The 22369-nt window shown below is 31.6% G+C and overlaps 1 pseudogene; it reads right to left on the reverse strand.

Moving 5' to 3' along the window:
• Nucleotides 1–3108: 3108 nt before the first annotated feature.
• On the reverse strand, nucleotides 3109–3227 carry LOC111745440 (annotated as a pseudogene).
• Nucleotides 3228–22369: the final 19142 nt, after the last annotated feature.

The following is a 22369-nucleotide window of genomic DNA, read 5'->3' on the forward strand; positions in this document are numbered from 1 at the left end:
TGAATTCATAATATTTAGATGAGTAATCAAAGATACATAATTCTCACATTATTATATATTTATTCCATATTTTTGCCTTTCTTTTCAGCAAAATCACTATGTTATTTTAATCAAGAGTTTCACATAATATCTATTCTATTGGCAGAAATGCCAAATTTGATAAACTGATCTGATTTGTTCAATCTGTAGAGATTTTGTTCTGCTGAAGCAGTAGCAATGGGAATTGTCAATAACATTATTTAAAGCAATATTTTCATTGAGAAATGAACCATGAGCTTTACATATTATGTTCAAATATTATTGTTATGTAGATAAAGATTATTACTGATTAAAAGTTACAAAATATTTTAACATCATAATTGTGATATCTTTTATGTCTTTTACATTCCTTTAAAGCATATCTATATCCACAAAAAAAATCTTTAATGTGTACTTATTTTTAATTTTTCAAAGCTGGGATTTATAATCAAAACCAAAAATAATAATATATTGCTCAATTTATTCAAATGTCAGTGGAGATGACCATTTGATCTACAGTGGCCAGTGCTAGAATATATAGAAATTACTTTAAGGAATATTGGTACATATCTTCTTCATAGTCATGCAAATATTTTTGCTTCCTTATTCTTATTTTCTTAACTTTTTTTTATTGGAATGACTTTTTGTTTACATATTTTACATACTGTTTAAAAATCGGTTTTATTACAAAAAGAATGTTAATCCTTTCAAAAATGAATTAGCAGATGTGTGTTTTTTGTAAAATTTACAATACCAAACAACTCTTTATAATGACATAACTGAATAACTCAGGGTCAATTTTAATTTCATTTATGTCAAAGACTACAACTTACTATTTATTGCAGGATCTTCTATTGCTTACTTCTACTTATCATGCATTTTATGTAAATGTAAATCAAATGTAATTGTCTTACAGTGTTTAGTTGATATTCTTACATATTATATATCTGAAAATGTTTGTCAGGTCAAATGTTATATATCTTACATGTCTCACATTTCATATGTCATACATTTTTTTCCCTATTTTCTATAAAATTAGTAATATTCCAGTGACTCCAAGAGCATGAACCATCCATTGGGAAGTTAAGAATTCCCTCCACAAAGATCGTTCATATCCATGCATAGGTCTTTTGATATTTTCTTACCATGTAACTTATTCTTTTTCAGTCTTCATTCTCAATTATTTGAAATGTTTAAAATGTTTTGACAAAGGCATAGAATTGCATGAGTGACTTTTTCTCAGGCCAAATTCATTTTATTTTCCCCTCCCTCCCTCCCTCCCTCCCTCCCTCCCTCCCTTCCTTCCTTCCTTCCTACCTTCCTTCCTTCCTTCCATCCACCTATCCACCCTTCTTTCCAATCTATTTCCATGGCTGCTCCATTAATAGGGGCTTTAAATTGACATCACCAAATGTTTTGTCATCCTAGAGTAGTATTGTCTACATAACTCTGGTTTTCACTTAATATTGCCTGTGAGTTTTTAAGCCCTTTGTTTCACTATATAGCGCTGGAAGAGAAAGCACATATTAGTAAAAATTACTATTGTATTCTCCATTTCTTCCCAATAGAAATGATTTATTTCCTTATACCTCACATGCACGATGATTGTTGCTGTAAGTGAAGGCCATTTCTCAATAAATTCTACAGTTCCCCTATTTGTGCATATGTCCCTAATCGGACTACAGTTTTTTTTGTTTGTTTGTTGTTTTTTTTTTTTTTGCAGAAATAGAGATTATAACATGGGAATCAAGTTAAAGTTATAGTAAACTACCAGTTGATTGAGACATTCATGGAAACTATGTATTTTAGTTTTTTTTCCTAAATAAATGAAACGGAGCTCACAAATCCAGAGCAGTCTAATTCCTCTTTTTCAGATAAAAGATGTCCAGTGTTTCCTCTCAGTATCAGTCACCAGTGAGAACCTGATTTGACAGGTGAATCTAAGAATAGTATCCTCTTGTTCTGAGGTCCTCTCATGGAAAGATTGGAATTGTGTTAGACTTTTCCCAGAAAGGGTTGGAGGTGATTAAATTTAAAAAAAAAAAATAATGGGTTTTATAAATTAGTTGATATGTATTTTGAAAAGTAACTACCAAAAGGGGTATTATTAGGGTGCAATGTCTCGATTCTCATACTGTATCGTAGTAACTCTAGTAACTGGTCTCAAGGAGAAATAGAAATGGCAGAAGATCACAAAATAACTGTATATATGCAATATTGTAGCTGCTGATGAATTTATTCTTTAGCTAGTTCCACTGTCCATGAATGCATCTCTCTTAAGCTGTCAGGGGAGGCTGAATTATCAATATAAATAACTATGTTTAATGGCTAATTATATTAAACATTAAAAGTAGACATGTCATTTTAATTATTGAACATACTTTCTATTATTAAGATAATTTAAATCTATATATTCAGAAAATTTTACCTTTTAGTTAATGAAGCAAATGAATACAAAATAAAACACATGAGACACATCCATGTTTATACTTAATATCCTTGGTTATCCTTTTGCAAAAGTTCAAAGTTCTGTCAAAGAGTAGCGAATGACTCCAGCTTTTTAATTGAAAGTATATTGAAATAATTACAGATTCACACACAGTTTTAAGAAATAATGCTGAGAGATCCCTGTACACATTGTCCATTTTTCCTCAGTGGTAACATTTTGGAAAACTATGGAGTAACACCACAAGCAGGATGTTGAAAGTAATACAATCCAGCCATCTTATTTTAGATTTCCCCAGTTTTACTTGCAGTCATTTATGTTTATGTGCGTATTAAGTTCCATACAATTTGACAACCTTTATAGGTTCTTGTATCCACCACCACAGTCAAAATACTAAATCGTTCCAATGCCACAGGAATTCCTCATGTTTCCCTTACAACCACCTTGATTTTGCCCTCCTCCACTCTCCCTTTTTTAATTTCTAGGAATACTTATTTATGATAAAAAATTCTCAACTTGATATAGTGCATCTAAAAAAATATATAGCTAATATTATACTTAACAGTGAAAAACTGAATCATTTCCTCCTCAGGTTAGGGGTGAGACCAGGATGCCTGTTCTCACCTCTTTTTTTTTTTTTTTTACGCCTATAGCACCTGGTCTTCCTAAGTGGTCTCCTATCCAAGTACTAACCAAGCCCAACCTTGCTTAGCTTCCGAGATCAGATGAGATCAGACACGTTCAAGGTGGCATGGCCATAGATTTCACCTCTTTTATTTAACTTAGTATAGAAGCCAGTCACTGCAATAAGGCAAGGAAAATAAATAAAATTTATCCATAGGAAAGGAATAAATAAACCTATCCCTATTTGATTGTCTACACAAAATACCCTACAGATAATGAGTTCAGCAAAGTTGCAAGATGCAAGATTATCACATAAAAATATAAATTACATTTCTATATACTAACAATATGAGAAACAAAAATGAAAAACAATACTATTTAGGTTCACTAGAAGAAAATTAAATATTTAATCAGGTATTTAACAGAATACGTACAAAATTTATATGTAAAATATTATAAACTGCTGATAATAGGAATTAAAGAACACCTAACTAAATGGAGAAACATCCTGTGTTCAGGGGTTGGAAGTCTCAACAGAGAGAATATGTCAGTTTTTCCCCAAATTGATCAATAGGTTTAAAGCAATTCCTATAAAAATGCTAGCAAGTTTTTCTGTAAACGTAAACAAAGCTTATTCTAGTATTTATATGGAACAACTTCAATTTTAACAGTTGAGCAATCTTATAAAAAAGTATTGCAACTGATAAGAACTAATTAAGTTAGAAAGACCTCAAATGAAGTCAGCAAATACTAATTCTCTTCATGTCCTCTTATAACATGGTCACTGTTTTGTCTTCTCTAATTATCAAATTTTGCTGTTTTATAGTATGAAACGGGTACATTTTACCTGTTATAGTTATCACAGTTTACTGTTTATTGAACAACATGGAGATAATTTCATCTGCAATAGTTATCTCAGTAAGTCATCAACAAAAATCACTTGTGTGAGAATTTTATGGGATATCCAGTTTTATGTTACAAATTTAGATCGCTTATGAAAACCTTTACTAGAATTACAAGGACATGTGAGTGGGCTAGTGGAAACAATCATGTTATCTATTCATACCATGTTAAAATTTTTACAGTTATGTATTTTAAAGAGAAGTACATTTTTAAAAAAACCTGTAGTTAAAGGCTGTTGTACTCTTTAAAATTGCATTTTTAATGTGTTTTAGAGCTAAAGAAGCATCAGATCTATGAAAAATTTAGATGAACTGGAATAGAGTTTATATTTTATATATGTCAGGAAGCACATGTAATAAAAATGGTCAGTTCTTGGAATGCTACACAGAAGTGTTACAGTGAATTAATTATATTTAGAAATTATTTACAATAGTGTCATGCTCATGTAAGTACTTATTATGTTGATAAAAATAAATATAGTAAAAGCAGTAAGCTGAATAAGTCAATTGAAGTGGGTTCAAATTGTTACTTTACCACTTATTAGTTATATATCATTGGAAAAGTTACTTAAAACTCTTTATTTTATCATCTGTAAATTGAGAACAATAATATCTAAGGAGTTCCATAGGGAATAAATTATATGATATTTTAAATACTTAGTACAGTGCTAGGTGCATAATATATGCTTATTAACCTTTAGATATTAGGATAATATGTGTTGTAGCAATATGTATTTATATGTAATTATTTATTTAGTCATTTATTCACTTAGCATTGAATTATATAGTTATACACCTGGATTGAGCTATTGTATCCACAGGTAGGATCAGGTGTAAATTAAACAATGGCTTTTTATAATTTATGTGGGCCTCAAAGCCAAGTGACTACACAATGAGAGACAGTTGTTACAAAGCTTTCTCAAGAATGATTTTAGTAGAAAGAGCATTAGACTAAGATTCATGAAACATGAGTTCTTAACCTCAACCTAACTGTGTGAGTGTCCCTGTCATATATCACTTCATCATTCTGGATCTCAGTTTCAACATCTGAAAAAACCATGGAAATCGATACCAGTTATATCTCTTCCATGATTGTGGAGATGGCCAAATTAGAACATTAATGCATTCCTGTGAATTTCAAATGTCACAAAGCACAATATTATGAGAAGAAAGCCATGCTGAGAAGTTATATGAATAACAGCCAACATATCAAAAACTGAACCTCCTCTCTGGTAGGAAGTGTAGCTAGTCGTGCATCTGGTGGCCAGATGAGGCATTAAGAATGTTGAACACAAAGTATCAAACCATTTTTTGGTTTAAAAAAATCAGAAAGATCAGAGACAGTATAACTGGTAAAGACCGCTGATAAGATTGTGTTATGAACCAAATAGTAATTTGTATGAGAAAATATAGTCACTAAGATAAAAAGTCGAGGTCCCTCTGGTGGTGATATCTAAAAAATCATTCGGTTTAGCCGAATGTAGGCATTTACGGGTGCCAAAATACTTGTCTTTTCAAAGTGAAATAGAAAAATCCAGATGTTGATTTTGGTAGAGAAAGAGACAGCAAGAGAGAAGATAGTTACATATTTACATATATATATATAATTTTTTTACACAAACGATAACATACAATTTTTTCCTGTAAAATTACTGTATCATAAAGGACTCTGATGACAATCAATTAATTACAAAGCAGGTATTCAAAGTGTTGCTGGAAATTACATATTTGACATGCTACTATAACATAATCCCGCTCATTTTCAGAAGACAACTTTTGAAAACAGGGTCAGAGGGTATGATAACATTTCCAGTGAATAATCCAATGTTAGCATTCATGTGCATACATTTATGTAGTAATTATTAAATGTTGTTCAACTGCCTATGTATTTTAAAAATATTATTATTGCTATATACTTAACCTTTAAAAATCTATAATTCCCAATATTCACATACAAATAACAATTAGAAAAATGGAAACTAAAGCAAAATCAATAGAAGAGAGGAAAAAGGAACCCATATTCCCGTTTTCAAAGCATTATCACTGCTAGCAGTTTTGGGAGATGGTTACTCTCGTACAGTAATGATAGGAGGGTAAATTGTATCCTTTGGAAACTCAATGTGTATGAAGATCCAACTCTGATATTGTTTGAAAATAACACAATAATTTATGCACATCATTAAATAAAAATTTTAGAAGTATCAAAATCTCGATGTATGAAATCTTAAATATTAACATTACTGCTCAAGTTTGAGACAAGTGATTTACTTCTGTTGAACACTGTGAGATTTCAGCTAACATATACACAGTATTTAGGTTTTTGTGTTTTTATGTGAAGACAGTACAATGCAGTATAGCTCAAAAATGACATATTTTGGACATTATATTTATTTCTTAGACTTGTATGACATCATATCCTGCATAAATTAGTGAATACTGTGATATCCTATTAATTGTCACAATGGGTACAAATAACCTGAAAGCAAGCAAAAATTGACAAAACCCGGAATGAGCATGCAAAAAGCAAAACATCCAATACATATACTTTGCCATCTGCCTAGTTGGCCAAAACTTTGCCCTCAAGGAAATTGCCAGAAGGTACTTTGAAAGAGTTTATGTATGTTGATTACAGCTATTCAGAATCAAAAGCTTGGAAGAGGAGCTTTCACTTTATAGGCTATGATGATTCCCAGCTCAAATAGTAAAATTTTTAATAAGTGGTGAAGAGGCATTTGAGGCTGAGTCCCTCATTTTTACGTTGCTCCCCAGGGACTTCTGAAACTATCAGTTGTCTTACCATTTTTTTTTCAATATGTTCAATGTATAGTTTTGATAGGAAGAAGAATATTGATTGAGTTTCCAGTCCATATATATTTTACTAGCTAAGACATCTGAATACTTATACATCATCAACTCTTTAAGCCTAAACTCATTCATTCATACATTCATTCACAGTCAGGTTTGAAAACATACTATGTACTATGTTCACATTTTCAATGGCCTGGTTATTTTGGAAAACAGTTTCAAAATATTACATTATTCATTTATTTTCAATTAGGAAACACCTGCCATTTCTTAAACTTCCCCAAATTACCCCTTTTGATTTGTGTGAGGCAGCGTGGAGCTATTTTCTTTTCCTCTCTCAGCTTTATTGTATTTTTGTTTAAGTCATTAGAGACAATTTTACCTTAGCATCTTATGAGGTCATTTCTAAATGTGTTGACATTCTTATCCTTCAGACTTTTTATTAGAATAAAGACATGTTCTGGAAAACCTTAAATGTCTAAGAACATCTAACACAGATTTCACCCGATACTTTTGAGCAAGGATAAATGAGCATTCTAGTAACAAATTTTCTGTTTAATGGTAACTTTTCCTAGAATAACAGTTTCACAGCACAAATTAATGAATTCTTATTTAATCAAATAGTCAACTGAAACTAAGCCTTGTTTTCTTAACTGTATTTCTCTTATGCACTGAAATAAAATGCAGAAAAATAAAATATAAAGCAAAATTTAACCAACAAACTATTTCATGTTGAAGATATGTCTAATAAAACATGGCCTATGGAGCAAGCTCTGCCCACTCCAGCTCTTAGGATCGTGTCATATCAAAGACGGTCTCTCTATTTTTAAAACTCTTAGAAAACAGCCAAGCCAGTTCCTAAAAGATTAAATTCAAGGGTTGAATAACTAACTCTGGTTTATTTGTAGCATTTCCACTAATAGGGTGAAAGAGAAAAGGGGAAGAAGGTGATACTCTGCAATAAATAGGAAGGCAATTTGTACTATAAGAATAATGATAGAAACTGCAACTAAATTCTTGCTTAAGTGAAGTGAGTACATTTTAATGTAGTTTTCTCCTTATAGATGATCAACCTAAAATATAAGATCTTTTTGATAGATGTGAGATTCTCTTGTTCACGTTGATGACATGGGTGGGGTTCTTAAGCTTCAGATAAAGGTGCCAGTCAATGTCAGGAACGAGGAAAGCTGGTCAGTTAGATGCTTCCTCCGCCACATTCTCTTTGTCTCTATTAAACCTAAAAGAACCCAAGCTTTCAGTTATGCAATCTATAAGTGGAGATAACACCTCACTTTCTTTCACCAGTTATATTCACTTATTCAGTGAATATTTAAATGTGCTATTTTTTCTGGACAATTTTTCATAGGTCTTATGTATTTCTACATAAGAAGCAGAGTATTGACTGCTCTTTATATGAGACTATCTTTATAAAGATATTTATATAATAAACATCTTTGTATGATAGAGATAGGGTCTTCCTTCAAAGCAAAACTTACAGTCCAGTGTAATAAACACAGTACCTCTCTTCGAGACAAAGGACACTTATGTTTATGGCCTATTTATAAAGATTTTCATCTCTTAAACTCAAATCTCCTGTTCTGCAGTGCAACTCACTGTGTGCAGACATCCATCTGGTCATTCATGTTGCTTCTGTGGACCTTGGGAGCAGGAGTAATGACCTGAATGAGCTGACTTTATGCTACTTTCTCTGAGCCATGAGTCTCCTCTTACCCCCGAGATATGTGCCTTATGCCAGTATCCAAGAATATGTGGCAGGCTAACTTGTAAGTAAAGTAATATAAGTAAGCAGCTTGTGAATAGGTTACTATGTCAAACCCTTCGCATTGATAAATATGGGCCAGAAACCCAAGTTGATACCAGAGTAAAAAAATGAATAAGATAATACTGCTTTTGAGAATCTCAATTATTATAGTCCAAGTTATACTGCAAGTGACTTGTGGATAGAAGTTACGAGGTTACAGAAGGAGGTTTGATCTCTCCTGGCTTCCAGAAGGGATGATATATAATGGTAGATGCTGTATTCCATGTATAAGTCTAATTAAATACATTTATAGTCTCCTTTTCAAAAAGTATTCTTCCTTTGCAAAATTATTTGTCAAGAATAGATTATGAATTTTTCTGATTACCCGTTCAAGGTTTATGAAGATAATGATTTTTAAGACAATTATGGTGATAAGTATATCATTATATGAAATATATAATAATATAAGATACATCCCAATATCACAACATCCTTACATTCATAAAGTGAACCCCATTTTGAAATGGTTTACTATACTTTTCTTTTTCCTTTTAATTTTATTCAGATGTAATTGGCATACAGCACTGTAGAAGTTGAAGATGTTCAGGATAATGACTTGATTTAATGTATTGTGAAATAATTACCATGATAAGTGCAGGTAACATCTATCACCTTATATGGCTCACTATACTTTTAATATGTGTGTTTTCTTTGTGAATATTTTCTACATAAATAATCATGGGAGTTAGAGGCTGTCACTTTTTTTTTTTCATTTGAACTTACAAGGTTTTAGCATTGATTTTTTTTTTGCTTATAGTGTTTTACTTCTCTTTTTATACAATTTGTAGCTAGTTAAATGTCACTAGATTTATCCATTCTTTAAATTTTTGAGAGAATTGCTCTAGGAAAATATTTATGCTTAGTGCTTTTAATAGGGGCTGGGATGGGGAGGGTTGATCTTTAAAACTTTCTCTTTCTGTGTCTGTATGTGTGTGTGTGTGTGTGTGTGATTTATTTATTCTTCTGTTGAAGCTTTTGATACTTTGATATGCATTTCATATCAAACGGATATGCATATTTGTTTCATTTCCACTAAATCACTATTAATTTTCTGAGTTCTTACATTGTTGCTTTGTGATCTTGCTTTATGAGTGCATTTTTTGAGGGATTTTTGCTTGTTTGTTGCTTTAACTTTGTAATTCATGATTTAAACGTGGTCATAAATTTTGACTCAGTCTGCTCAATTTTTCTTTCTGAGGAAGTTTCTTCATAATAATAATAATCGTAATCATTTATTATTATTATTATTATTATGAAGAACCTTCCTTTTTTTCTTATGTACTATCTTTATTAAATAGGTAATGTTTGGCTCCTTTTTTATTATTCACCAATGAAGGATGTGGATTTCTCTGGCTGTTTGCAGTAGTGTTTGGTTTGGTGTTTTGTGGTGTAGTGTGCTGGTTGGTGGTCGTAGGGTGGTGGTACAGGGCTATACTTCAAATTAGCTGGCTTTCCTTCTGATAGATTTTTTTTTTTTATGTATTACTTAAATTTTTGCTCTTTCCTAGCCAATGGAGATGTTATTTTCTTATTTAAACATTCTCAGTTTCTCCATTGCAGCAGAGACAGACTGCTTTCTAAAATATGAGTTGTCGGTTATATTTTTTGCTCAGCCCCATGTCATAGATTTTACTTTAGAGGCCCAATGAGTTACACATCCCATTGTTCTCTTCTGTAGTATCCTCCACCCGAGTCTGGGCAGACCCTGCTTTAACCAGCGGAATGAGGCAAAAGTAACAATGTGACAAATCCAAGCTGAAGCTTTAGAAGGTCTGGAATCTTCCACCTTTGAGTTCTTATAATCTAGCCTCCATGTCAGAGATCTTGCTAAATGAGGTCTTCATTCTATGGGAAGTCCTGATTGCCACATGAAGAAGGTCAAAGGGGAAAAAAAGCCATGGCGGAATCAGTTGCCAGCCATGTGAATGCAGCCGTTTTGGACCTTCTAGCCATCTCATCTTCTCAGTTGACACCATCTAAAATACAAAATAAGGCAATTCATCTCACATAATCATGAAATATAATGGTGTTGTTTATTTGAGCCACTATGTTTTAGGGTGGCTTCTTACATTATAATAGAGAGCCTACATGATCAGGTAGATGAAGGACACTGCTATTGTCACTTCTATTCTTGGCTATTAGACACTTTTGGATGTCAGTAATAAATTTATTTTGTGTTCCATAGCTGCAACTATTAGTTTCTTTCACTATATATTACATATTTTTCTTTTGATAATACTTTGTTGCCATCTCTCCCTGCATGGCATCTTCCTATCCATATTGAATCTCTGCTGATTTTAGCAGCCCTTATATTTACTTTGGAGCACAGAGATTTTAAAGAAAATAAATTCTTATTTTTACCTACTGTGTTGTTGTAGCTTTTAGATGTTTTTCAAGAGAAGGATGAAATATTACATTTATGATACCATGTTCATACTGAAAACGGAAGTCTGTCAAAACACAGGGCTCTCAAGATTAAGGTTCATTACACATTCTAGATTTTATTTTAGCAGACATTTGTTCTTGTTTATTTTGTGTTGTTGTTGTTTCGCTTTTCTCTGTGATCATCTTTTTTAATTTATTTTTTAATCTGACAGCAACTTATTCTAAATTCATTAACTCAAATTCAAAACCAATTTGAAATTTTGTATAAAATAACAATATGAGATTTTGCTATTTTTTTCCCATTGAGATATCAAAAAAGCCAGTGGGTTGCTTTGTTTCAATCCTATCCTCAGTGATATAACTTTCTCTGCCCTTCTCCCTAAAATTGAATTTTATTTTATATACCTAAGGATAGAGGAGGGTCATGATCAAATTTCTATTTAGGTAACAAATCATACTGGCATTTTCTTTTTTTTGCCAAATTGCCTGCTCCAAGTTAAGAATGAATCTCAGAAGTGTTTTTTTTTTTTTTTTCTTATTGCTATCTCAATGAAAAAGAAGCTCTGGAAATCTTGAAAAATATTTCAGATGCCTTCACAGAAATTTCTAAATGAAGCCAAAAGAGGATATTAACCAGCATTAGATAACAATATAAGAAGACATAAAGGGAAACATGACTAGGCCCTAATACTAAAAGGAAAAATTAGAAGAAAATGTTAAGATACCACTTGATTTCTACCAATTATCAAAATGTAGGATAAAATAACTTATTAAGATTGTAATTCCTCCCATTATTCTAGCAGGGAAATGAATTACAGCACATGTATTAACCTGACATGTATACCCTTTACAAAACTGCTTAGTTTCTTTGTCTTCTCATCAACTTCGTGTGTAATAATGAATAGTATAACCATGATAAACAACATTATAAACATTTACTTAGAACTAAATATTTGGTAGACAGTTTTGAGTAACTAAGGATAAAAAAGATCATTAAACTCATTCATCAAAGTGCTTTATTCGATGCTCACAAAAATTCTGCAGTTGACAGGACAGCCACAGCATTCACATAGAAAGTAACAGAGACCTGTAGAATAATGTGGACGAGACCACATGTTCAATAAATTGAGGAGCTTCCTTGTCCTTGATAATGAGTCTTATTATAAAATCTAGCTTTAGCATATATTCATAAAATTAATCAGAAAATAATATACACATTTAACTATCTTTAATTTTTTGACAGAGAGCCCTGGAGGCAGATACATTGAGAAGGAGCAACTATATTTTTAAAATGAAGAGAATAAATCACAATGGCAAAAGATGAATAAACAAACATGCAGCCATTTTGGACCAATATTGTCTGGATTTCTATCCCATTATTTTAGTTTACTTTCACCAGCTATACAGTTTTATTGACATACATGGTAAGATGATTTTGAGTGGAAAGTATGATAGTTAGAAATCTAACTATACATCATTTTAATTACATGGACTGTTCCTTATGTAGCAAACCTCAGTGTACCCCAATTACATCTTATCACATGCCTGACTGAGCACAAACCTTATAGAATTTACCAAAATAATCACTTGACCTATTTAGTGTGCCATTCAGCAGACCACAAAGGATGAAATGCTTTCCTGTCTAAAGCCATAGTAAAAGACTAGACAACTCTGAAAGAACATAGTTTTATTATATAATATTTCTGATTGCCTTCTTCCAGAATAACGAATCCATGCCGGGAGAAATACACACTTATAGTAATAATAAGTGATTAAGTATATTACCATGATATGTGTTGAAATCTAGAATAAGCACATTAAACACTATTAAGAGAATAAAATCAAAGATATTAAAACACCAAGTCCAGCAGAACTGAAGGAAAGATGAGGGAAAGGGGGTTATTTCTTCCAACTCTGAGAGCACGATACCTGTAAGACAGAATATTTACAGATGCATATGGAAAAAGATTGAGATACTTATATCTCTTCACACTCTTAGAGAGTGTTTTTTTTTAAAAAAAAGCAAATCAAATTACATTGTCATTATAAAATCAGAGATGTATCTAATTTCCCAAGGATGATGAGAGATATAATGGAAGTGATGGAAAGACTACATAAAATATACACTCATAGGTCAATTCATTTGAGTTTGGAATATTGGAAGATACACAAAATTTTAATTCTATTAGTGTAAATAAGACAGATTTCTTCACTTCTCTAGTAACATTTATTCTTGATTTAAAAAAAAAAAGTTTTTAAACAAATCTCAAAAACTCTTTACCTCATTCCAGCTGTTAGGTGACTAGAGAACCAGAAATGCAGATATTTGTTTGTACACACTAGCACAATCGTGTGCTAGCTTTATTTGTATGCATTCTTGTAATAAGATAGTCCTAATGTATTTTACCTGATAAATTTTTATGCAGATCTTACAGCAAATTTTTCGATCACATGTTGGAACATTTGTGCACAAAAAATTCCCATCTTTATGTTTGAAATTTATAGGAACACAATTAAAATGAGAGGGGTCCAAAGGTATCAAGATAATTACATTTTTCTAATCTTACTAAACAAGATAAATTACCTGCAGGCCCTCTTATAAAAGATGAAATCTTCATAATAAGTGAATTAATCAAGCAGCAGCTTGCTACTGCACTTGCATTTATAACAGAAATGATTCAAAGACTTATTTTATGGGGAAATTAATGGAAACAGGCTTTTCATTCTTCTGCACCAATTGAAAACCTCAGCAACCAGCTGCCCACTTGTCAAGAAAACAGAAAGAAGCTGGAAACAAAGATAAATAAAAACACCTTTTTCCTGGCACTTTTGAAGAGAAAAAGGAGCTCTCATTTACAGCAGCCATCTGTTTGTTATTTAATATGGGTGAATTACATGCTGTAATGAGTTTGTTTCTGCATCACTCAGTGCAATGGAACACAAGTTCACTCTCATAATGTGCAGCAGTTTTTAAAAGCTAATCATTTAATTGGACACAATCGTCAATGACAAATGGAGATGTAAAAACTCAGCCAGCTGTAGAGTGAATATGTAATCATTGTGAAATCATATTATTTTACACGCTTGAAGACTTCTTAATCGTATCTGATGTTGGTCATCACAACAGACTGAAGAATTGAAGAAACATGGTGAAAAACAGCTTTCCAAAATGGCTTTATATAATTGGCCCACGTTAACACTGGTGTTAGAACCACCATTTGACTTAGGTACAGAAAATCTGTCTAAAGTGTTTATTACTGTCCTAATTTCAGTTTTGATTTTCATGTGTATTTTTTTTTTCAAATATGCCATGATTTAGATGACAAGAGTTATTGTTTAGGAGCAACTTGAGTGTTTTTTTTTTTTTTTTTAATCAGCTTCAGTAGAGGCATCCACTGATTTGTTACTTTTGCACATGACATTGCATGCAGATAAACATGAAGACCTGGGAGACTGTGTGCCAGCAATTTTTTTAATCACACACACACACACACATGCACACACACAAGCTGCACTTCAGGAAACCAAACGTAAGTACCTACACCTGCTTGCATTATAGTCAGAATTTACACAATGCCGCCATAGTCTTTAACAGAAGAATAAAAATCTCCATTACAAAGAATTTTCCCTTTGGATTTTCCACAAAACACTGAGCTTATTAGCAAATTTCCACAATGAATGTCATTTTTCAAGTTTTAGGCATCGCAAAAAAAAAAAATAAATAAAAATAATCAATTTTTTAACTAGAGTATGTATTTAATTATGCAATTTGTGGATGTTTTATATGTTGTGTTATTGTTGGCAACACTGAACAAAATATGTTTTTAACTTTATTGTCCTTCAGTAAAAAGTTCTCATGACTGAAAAAATGCATCGGGCATATCAATGTATAATCAGTTCGGATTGCTTATCTACTGAGCTCTCCTATGCTCTACTTAATCTTAGGCTTTTAAACATATTTAAGAAAGGGAAGTAAGAGGTAACCCCTGTTTCAGAAATCCCTTGCTATCCTATCTCCTCTACAGAAATATTTAAACTATTATCATTCAATTCCAATAAAACACAAAAGAATTCATGTTTTTATAACTATCTCAAAACATTACCTTTCATTTATTATATAATATTCTTCACTCTAGGTATGCTTATAATTGTATACGTTCTCTTTTTATATTCAAAATCAAGGTTTGTTTTCTGGTTATGTAAGCCTTTAAAGAACATATGCCATACTTTGGTTTGGTTTCTCTTTATAGCTCTTAGCAACCTTTTAACATGGTGACCTCTTAATAAATAGTGTTTAAACGAACTTGTAGTTTGTTAAAGAGAGCAAGCAAGCTTTTAATTCTCTTGAAGAATTAACACGAAAAAAGGGTATGTTTTAATTTTTTCTTTAAATGTCACCTTATTATTTATAAATATATAGAAATTCTCTTGACATAAAAACAAAGAAATACAATACTAAAAATGTAAGTCCACAACTAGAAAAGAAATTACATAAACAGAAAGAAACACAGATGTTTAAAGACAGCATAAAAGCAACTTGAACATCCTGGAATAATCACCCAGGAAATAAAGACAGATGCACTGTAAATTAAGAAAACAGCTTAAATATGCAGTGCAAGTATGATCTGGGGAAAAAAAAAAACAAAAAACAAAAAAACTGTCATATTCTTTTCTAATGAATGATTAACAGGAAAACTGAAGATGTGAAATATACTGTTTATGAAGAAACCAGAATTTAGCCCTAAACATAAATTCATACAAGTGCAGTTAGCTAGATAATTACTCTTGGGTGAACCTTATCTGATCACAATTTTGAAGTTCCTCCATTCATTTGGACAAACCTATTCTGATGTGAAGAAATTATGATACACCAGAGAGAAACTCCTTGAAACAGAGACCCATGGACTTGGACATCACTTAGTATGGTGACATGCCGAAATGCAAATTACCCACAGGAGACAATGCCTCATTTTTCACTTTGCCTTGATTTACTTTCAGGACTACTACTAGCAATAGATATCAAAGAAGAATCCCAAGGGAAATAGTAATTTAAAAAGGAGTAATGCCAGTTGATTCTCAAACGCCTCTGCATGGAGGAGAGTAAAAGGAATGTTCTAGGATTTATACTCTAGAAAGATACATGTGATCTTAAGACACCCGGGACTGAAAAACTTTCAATAGCTCACCATTGCCATGCAAGTTTCTTTCATTTGTAAAGACCTTTCATAATAAAACCCTTTCATACATCTCAAATTGCATGTTGATTGCTCCGTACAATAATAACTTACTTCAGCTAAACTGGAATAGGAAGACATTATACACATTTGTGATTCCAAGATCATACAAGATTGTCTTCCTTTTTCAAAACATTGGATTCTATCTCCAAAGCTAGGTTCGTATATCATCTCCTGTGTTGTGATCTTCGTCATAGTCTCAGCTCATGGTAATTTTGCTCTACCCTAAATTTCTTTTTCTTTTTCTTTCTTTTTTTTTTTTACGGAGAGAACATTGGTTAATAACATTATATAAATTTCAGGTGTACACCATTATAATTTGATATTTGTATGCTCTATTGTGTCCTCACCACCAAGTCTAATTTCCCTCTGTTACCATATATTTGATCCTCTTCAAGTGTTTTGCCCTCCCCTACTCCACTTCCTCTCTGGTGACCACCATTTTATTGTCTGTATCTATGAGTTTGCTTTCGTTTTGTTTTGTTAGTTCTTTGTTATTTTGTTTTGTTTTGTTTTGTATTCAACATAGTGAAATCATATAGTTTTTGACTTTTCACATCGACTTATTTCACTTAGCATAATACCCTTAAGATCCAGACACTTTGTCACAGATGGCAACATTTCATCCATTTATGGCTGAGTAGTGTTGCATTGTGTGTGTGTGTGTGTGTGTGTGTGTGTGTGCATGTGTGTATGTACACACACACAACATCTATTCGTTCATCTACCTATGGACACATAGGTTGTTTTCATATCTTGACTACTGTAAATATTGTTGCAGCAAACATAGGGGTTCATATATCTCTTCAAATTAGCGTTTTCATATTCTTCAGATAAATAACCAGAAGAGGAATTGCTGGATCATGTGATAGTTCTATTTTTGTTTTTTCAAAGAAACTCCTTACTGCTTTGCATATGTATGTGTATGATGATTTCTTTTTCTCCACATCCTCTTCAAAACTTATTTCTTGTCTTTTTGATAATAGCCATTCTAACAGATATAAGGTGATATCTCATTGTGGTACTGATATGCATTGCCCTAATAATCAGTGATGTTGTATATCTTTTCATATACCCGTCTATCTTAAATTTCTAAAGGACTTGCTGTCTACAAAATTTTTATGGAGTTATTGAATTTTTATGGGCATATTTCATTCTGCCTATGCTTTGCATATGGAAAATATTCAATTAATGTTTGATTAGATGGTTTTTGAAAAATTTTGGAGGACAAAGTTAAATGCTATTTAACACAATCATGTAAATATGTTCACCCACTGATATTAAAAGTGCTGATTAAAGTATATCTAATGATCATCTCAAATCTCATCTTTTTCAAAAGTTCATGGATCTTTTCAAAGTTAGTTTCCCTATTGTACTCCCACTGTAAACACATAGTATTTATAATGTAGTTCTTTATCTAACAGAGTTCAGAGTTTGTCTTATTTATTTTTGAATTTTAAAAGTCTTCCTCAGTGCCTAGCATATAACAGTAATTAAGTAATTGTTCATTTATCTAAATCCCCTAAAGTCGTTAAGTAATTATTTTTTTTGAATTTTTAGCATATTATATAGTCTAGTATATAGCAGATACTCAATAACATTTGTTAATTAAATGTTGAATAACTAGTTAGACAGATGATGGATGATATATGGATACTATAAAGATACAGCAGAGACACTAAACATTTAATATTTAAATATTACCTTTAATATTTAAGCAGAATTTTAATATTTACATAGAATTTTAAATCTTGAAAACTGAAGGAAATCTACTCAAAACAACTGATTTTACTCATAAGGAAACTGAGGCCAAATTGCTAAGATCAATTGTTGAAAAATCATCCAGCTAACTAATTCTGATTTCCAAGCAACGTGGTTTACATCATATGATCTTGAGACTTTAATTTTATAGGTCTCATCAGTTGTATACTTTTATCATAGTTGAGGAACTTAAAACAAGAAAAAGGGTTTTGTCCAAAGTTCCTTTCTAAAATAAAAAAGTCAACATAGACAAATTTTTTTTAGCAAGATAATAAATATATATGTACCTTTGTAATAATTGGCGTTCTCAAAATAAAAACATGCAGATTAAAATTTTGGCAAAATCTATGAAATGATTATAATAATCAGGTACAGTATTGTAACTAATTGGTGACATTCTTTTCTATTGAAAAATGCAAATGCAAATGTAAATTCATATATATCTAGAAGTCATCTATGTAAAGTAAGTAAAAGCTTAAGGCAGCTTCCTTTTTTAAACATTTATCAAATGGATATACTTTATTTTCTGTACTGTGGAAATAATCAGGAGTCTATTTTAATTGCTCACCAATGGGCAAATTTATGTAAAATAATTATCACCCTAAATTTATAATCATTAAATAATAAAAAAGAGATAAAAAAAGATTTATGTGGAAAACATTTTGTAAAAAATTGAAGTTAATATCACAAGAGGCATTAAACACTAGTACCAAAAACTATAAGTAATTAAAATTGTTCCACTATGACTAAATTTTTTAAAAATATATACTCTTCAATTGTGGATTTTATTTCTCTTATATTTTTCTATGGTGTAATTATGATGGTGGCTTTCCCAACCTCTTCTATATCATGACGCACAGGAGAGAAAACATTTTTACGGAACATTGACACAGTTAGATAAGAACACTGATCATGGCACTCTAGGAGCTCAAGCGTTGCGTTATAGCAGCAGCACTATTAGGCATTTGAAGAACATCAATAAATCCTGCATCAGAAAACTTTGGAGTTATTTAGGAGAAACTATGGATATTTACTAATATTTGTAATGAAGATAAAATTATCATGACTTCCTTCTCTTTCTGGAAAACTGAAAAAAACAGTGCCACCAATTATACATGTTCCATCATATTGCCTAAAGAAATAAAATGCATTTATATGAAGATTATTATAAATTTGGACACATGGTAATGACTAATATTTTTTAATGAAGTATAGGTAGGCGCATCTCTTTTAAGTATCAGAGATTATTTTTATTCCGGTATATTGATATTAAAGAACAGTACTGATTTTGAATCTTGAGTTTTTAAATGACACATAAGGAAGTTAAAGAATTATGGATTTTCAAAAGAGAATTTTATCCTAAGCTATGATCAAAGGAAAGATCTCTACAGATAGAAGTCTTTAAGATTTGTTTGTTCCTCTATAAGCATGCCTTTCCAAGGTATCCTGTGAAAGTGTTGCCTAAGGATGTGCTAATCATCATCACTGTGAAGGAGAAAAACTTGAAAAAAAAACAGAAAAAAAAACCAAAAAAACACAAACATTTGCAAGGATTTCCTAAAGCATAAAGATGACTTTAGGAGAGAAAGAATGAGGTAGAGTATTTTCTTTTTATTTACTTCAAGCCCCTGTGTGGAACAAAGTATAACATCTGTGGAAAAGCCCTACTTCAACTTATTTATGTATTTTATTCCACACATCAGACAGTAATGTATAATTATTGAATATCTTTCTTGAAAAAAAAATGTTTTCCTCCATTGCCAAAGTGAAAATGTTCAGTTTATTCCTCTTCAAATTTATATTTTATATAGCTATAATGAGCAAAAATAATATTTCCAATAGATATATAGTTTCTTTTCATCTGTGCAATTCATTGCATTATAAATGAAGTTCCAACAATTTCACTCCATTTAGCAGTCTCTTGTTTAACATTTATAAAGAAATTTACATCTGTCAATCAATAGGCTGGACATCTATGGAAAGTAAGGTAATTGACCATAGTTCGCACCTAAATTCAGGCAACCCCAGGGTAATAAGGATATTGTTCAGAGGGTAAATTATTTCCTTTAACTGAGGAATTATAAAATAATTCATCATAATGTCCAGATATTTTTCTTACCGATATTGTAACCCATCCATTTAACTGTCATGGAAGTTCCTGCATCTCTGCTCCTAAAATAAGTGACTAGGAAAAAACTGGACAACTGCAATATCTGAATTAAAACAAAAGAGGAAGCAAGACTAAGTGTAATGCATTTGCTGCAGACAACAAATGTTAAATCACTTTAGAACTACACTGTTAAACTGACATAATGCATGTTTTCCTAAATGCCATTTTTTCAGATGATATTTTTTTCTTTTTCTACATTATTCTGAATTCTGGAAAAGACTTGTCACCTCCAACTGAAGTATGTAAAGAAGGATCTTTACTACTACTATAACAAAATTACTGTTTTCTTATAAAATTACATAACAGATGGATAAATTACTATATAGTTTTTTATCTCATCTCTCTAGTTCTTTCTAATTTATTATCTCTTTCTAAGATTCAGGATTAATACTGACAATTATTCTATGTTTCTCAAATTATATGGAGAATACAACAATAAGAAATAAAATATAAACTTTATATGTTTTATAGTAAGTATAATTTTCTCTTTCTATACCCAATGAATAATTTATTTTTTCAAATTATCTCTGAAAAAAGTGACTAATATATTAAGAAAGAATTGTGCCAGCTATTGAATGACAGAGATTTAAATTCTCCAAAACTGAAAATTAAAAAAAAATAATTGATGCTTAGAGAGAGATTGTTATAAATAAAATAACTTTTTCTACAAATAAGAACAGAGTAAATCCATGTGAGGGAGGGAGATCCAAACTCGACGATTTGAAATATGTGACCTTGGGCAAGTCATTTTCATATATAAAAAGGTGGCAACACTATTTGTTTTATGACATTATTGTGAGGATTAAACACGATATTTATAAAGCATTTAAGCACTTAGTAGTTTGTAGTCTAAACCTTTGGAATGAGTACAGTTCGACGGCTAAGAGCATAAGCTCAAACTTGGGATCATATCTGAGAGATATTATATGCTACAGGATTTTTGTGAATATCAAATACACCAGCATTTACGAAACACAGAATATATGTTAAGTGTTCAATCTATCCTTGTATCAAAAGGTGAAGATAAAAGTAATCAAATGATATCTTTTGACATTAAGAGATGTAAGTTTTCATGGTTTATTGCAAGTTTCATTATTTAAACTTGCATTTTACTGTTTACTCATTTTCTGCTTACATTTTAAATCACAAAAATAGTGAAATCTAGACTGTGTTACTTTACTAGATTATAGTTACAGACAGAAACTCAGTCTGATTGAGACAATTTCCCTATGAACTGCCAGGATATTTTCTGAAACATAGTAAGGACCAAACTATGATTTTAAAATGGACGAATGAATAAATCCCTTTAATTACTAGCAATATTACTTGTTGTAATTTATTTATTCTTCTATACAGTCATTAATGAATAATCTAATTGACTATCTACTGTGTACTTTGTTGGAAATGGGGAACCATCAAAGATGGATGGTTTAATCCCTTTGCCTAAGAAACATACTTTCTAGTGGTGAGACAGAGCTGGAAACACACAAACACACAGACATACACACTTACACAGTGGGTGGACTACTGAGATACTATGGAAGACTTACAGAGATACTATGGAAGATGTTGGAAGAGTATCTATATAGGGAGGATGGGAGATTGATTATGTAAACTATTCTGAGGAGCTGCCATTTTATTTGATATTGAAAAAAAAAAAAAAGTAATTATCTAAGTAAAGAGTTGTGGGGAAGAAAGACTTCCAGGCACAGAGAGTAGCATGTTCTTAGTCAGTGATATTTGGGAGAGCTTGACTAAAAGTGGTTCCGTGTGGCTAGTTTATTAGTAGTGGTGCAAGCTTTAAAGCACCTTGTAAGCCATGTAATAGCCATTATTTAGTCTCTTAATTCAAGTTAATAGAGAGTGTCTTAGTCCATTTGGGCTGCTGTAACAAAATACAGAGACTGGTTGGCTTATAAGCAATAAATGTCTATTTCTCACAGTTCTGGAGACTAGGAAGTCCAGGATCGTGATGCCAGCTGACTGAGTGTGTTGTAAGGACCCACTTCCTCATGGGCAGTGCCTTTTTGCTGTATTCTCAGGGCAGAGATTTCATTGGGGTCTCTTTTATAAGGTCCCTAATCACACTCACATGGGCTCTGCCCTTCTGTCCTAATCACCTCCCAAAAGCTCCACCTCCTAATACCATTACCTTGGGACTTACAATATCAGTTTGGCAGGGACACAAACATTCAGTCTATA

This window comes from Pteropus vampyrus, unplaced genomic scaffold (assembly GCF_000151845.1).
Source record: "Pteropus vampyrus isolate Shadow unplaced genomic scaffold, Pvam_2.0 Scaffold155, whole genome shotgun sequence".
Classification (NCBI taxonomy): domain Eukaryota; kingdom Metazoa; phylum Chordata; class Mammalia; order Chiroptera; family Pteropodidae; genus Pteropus; species Pteropus vampyrus.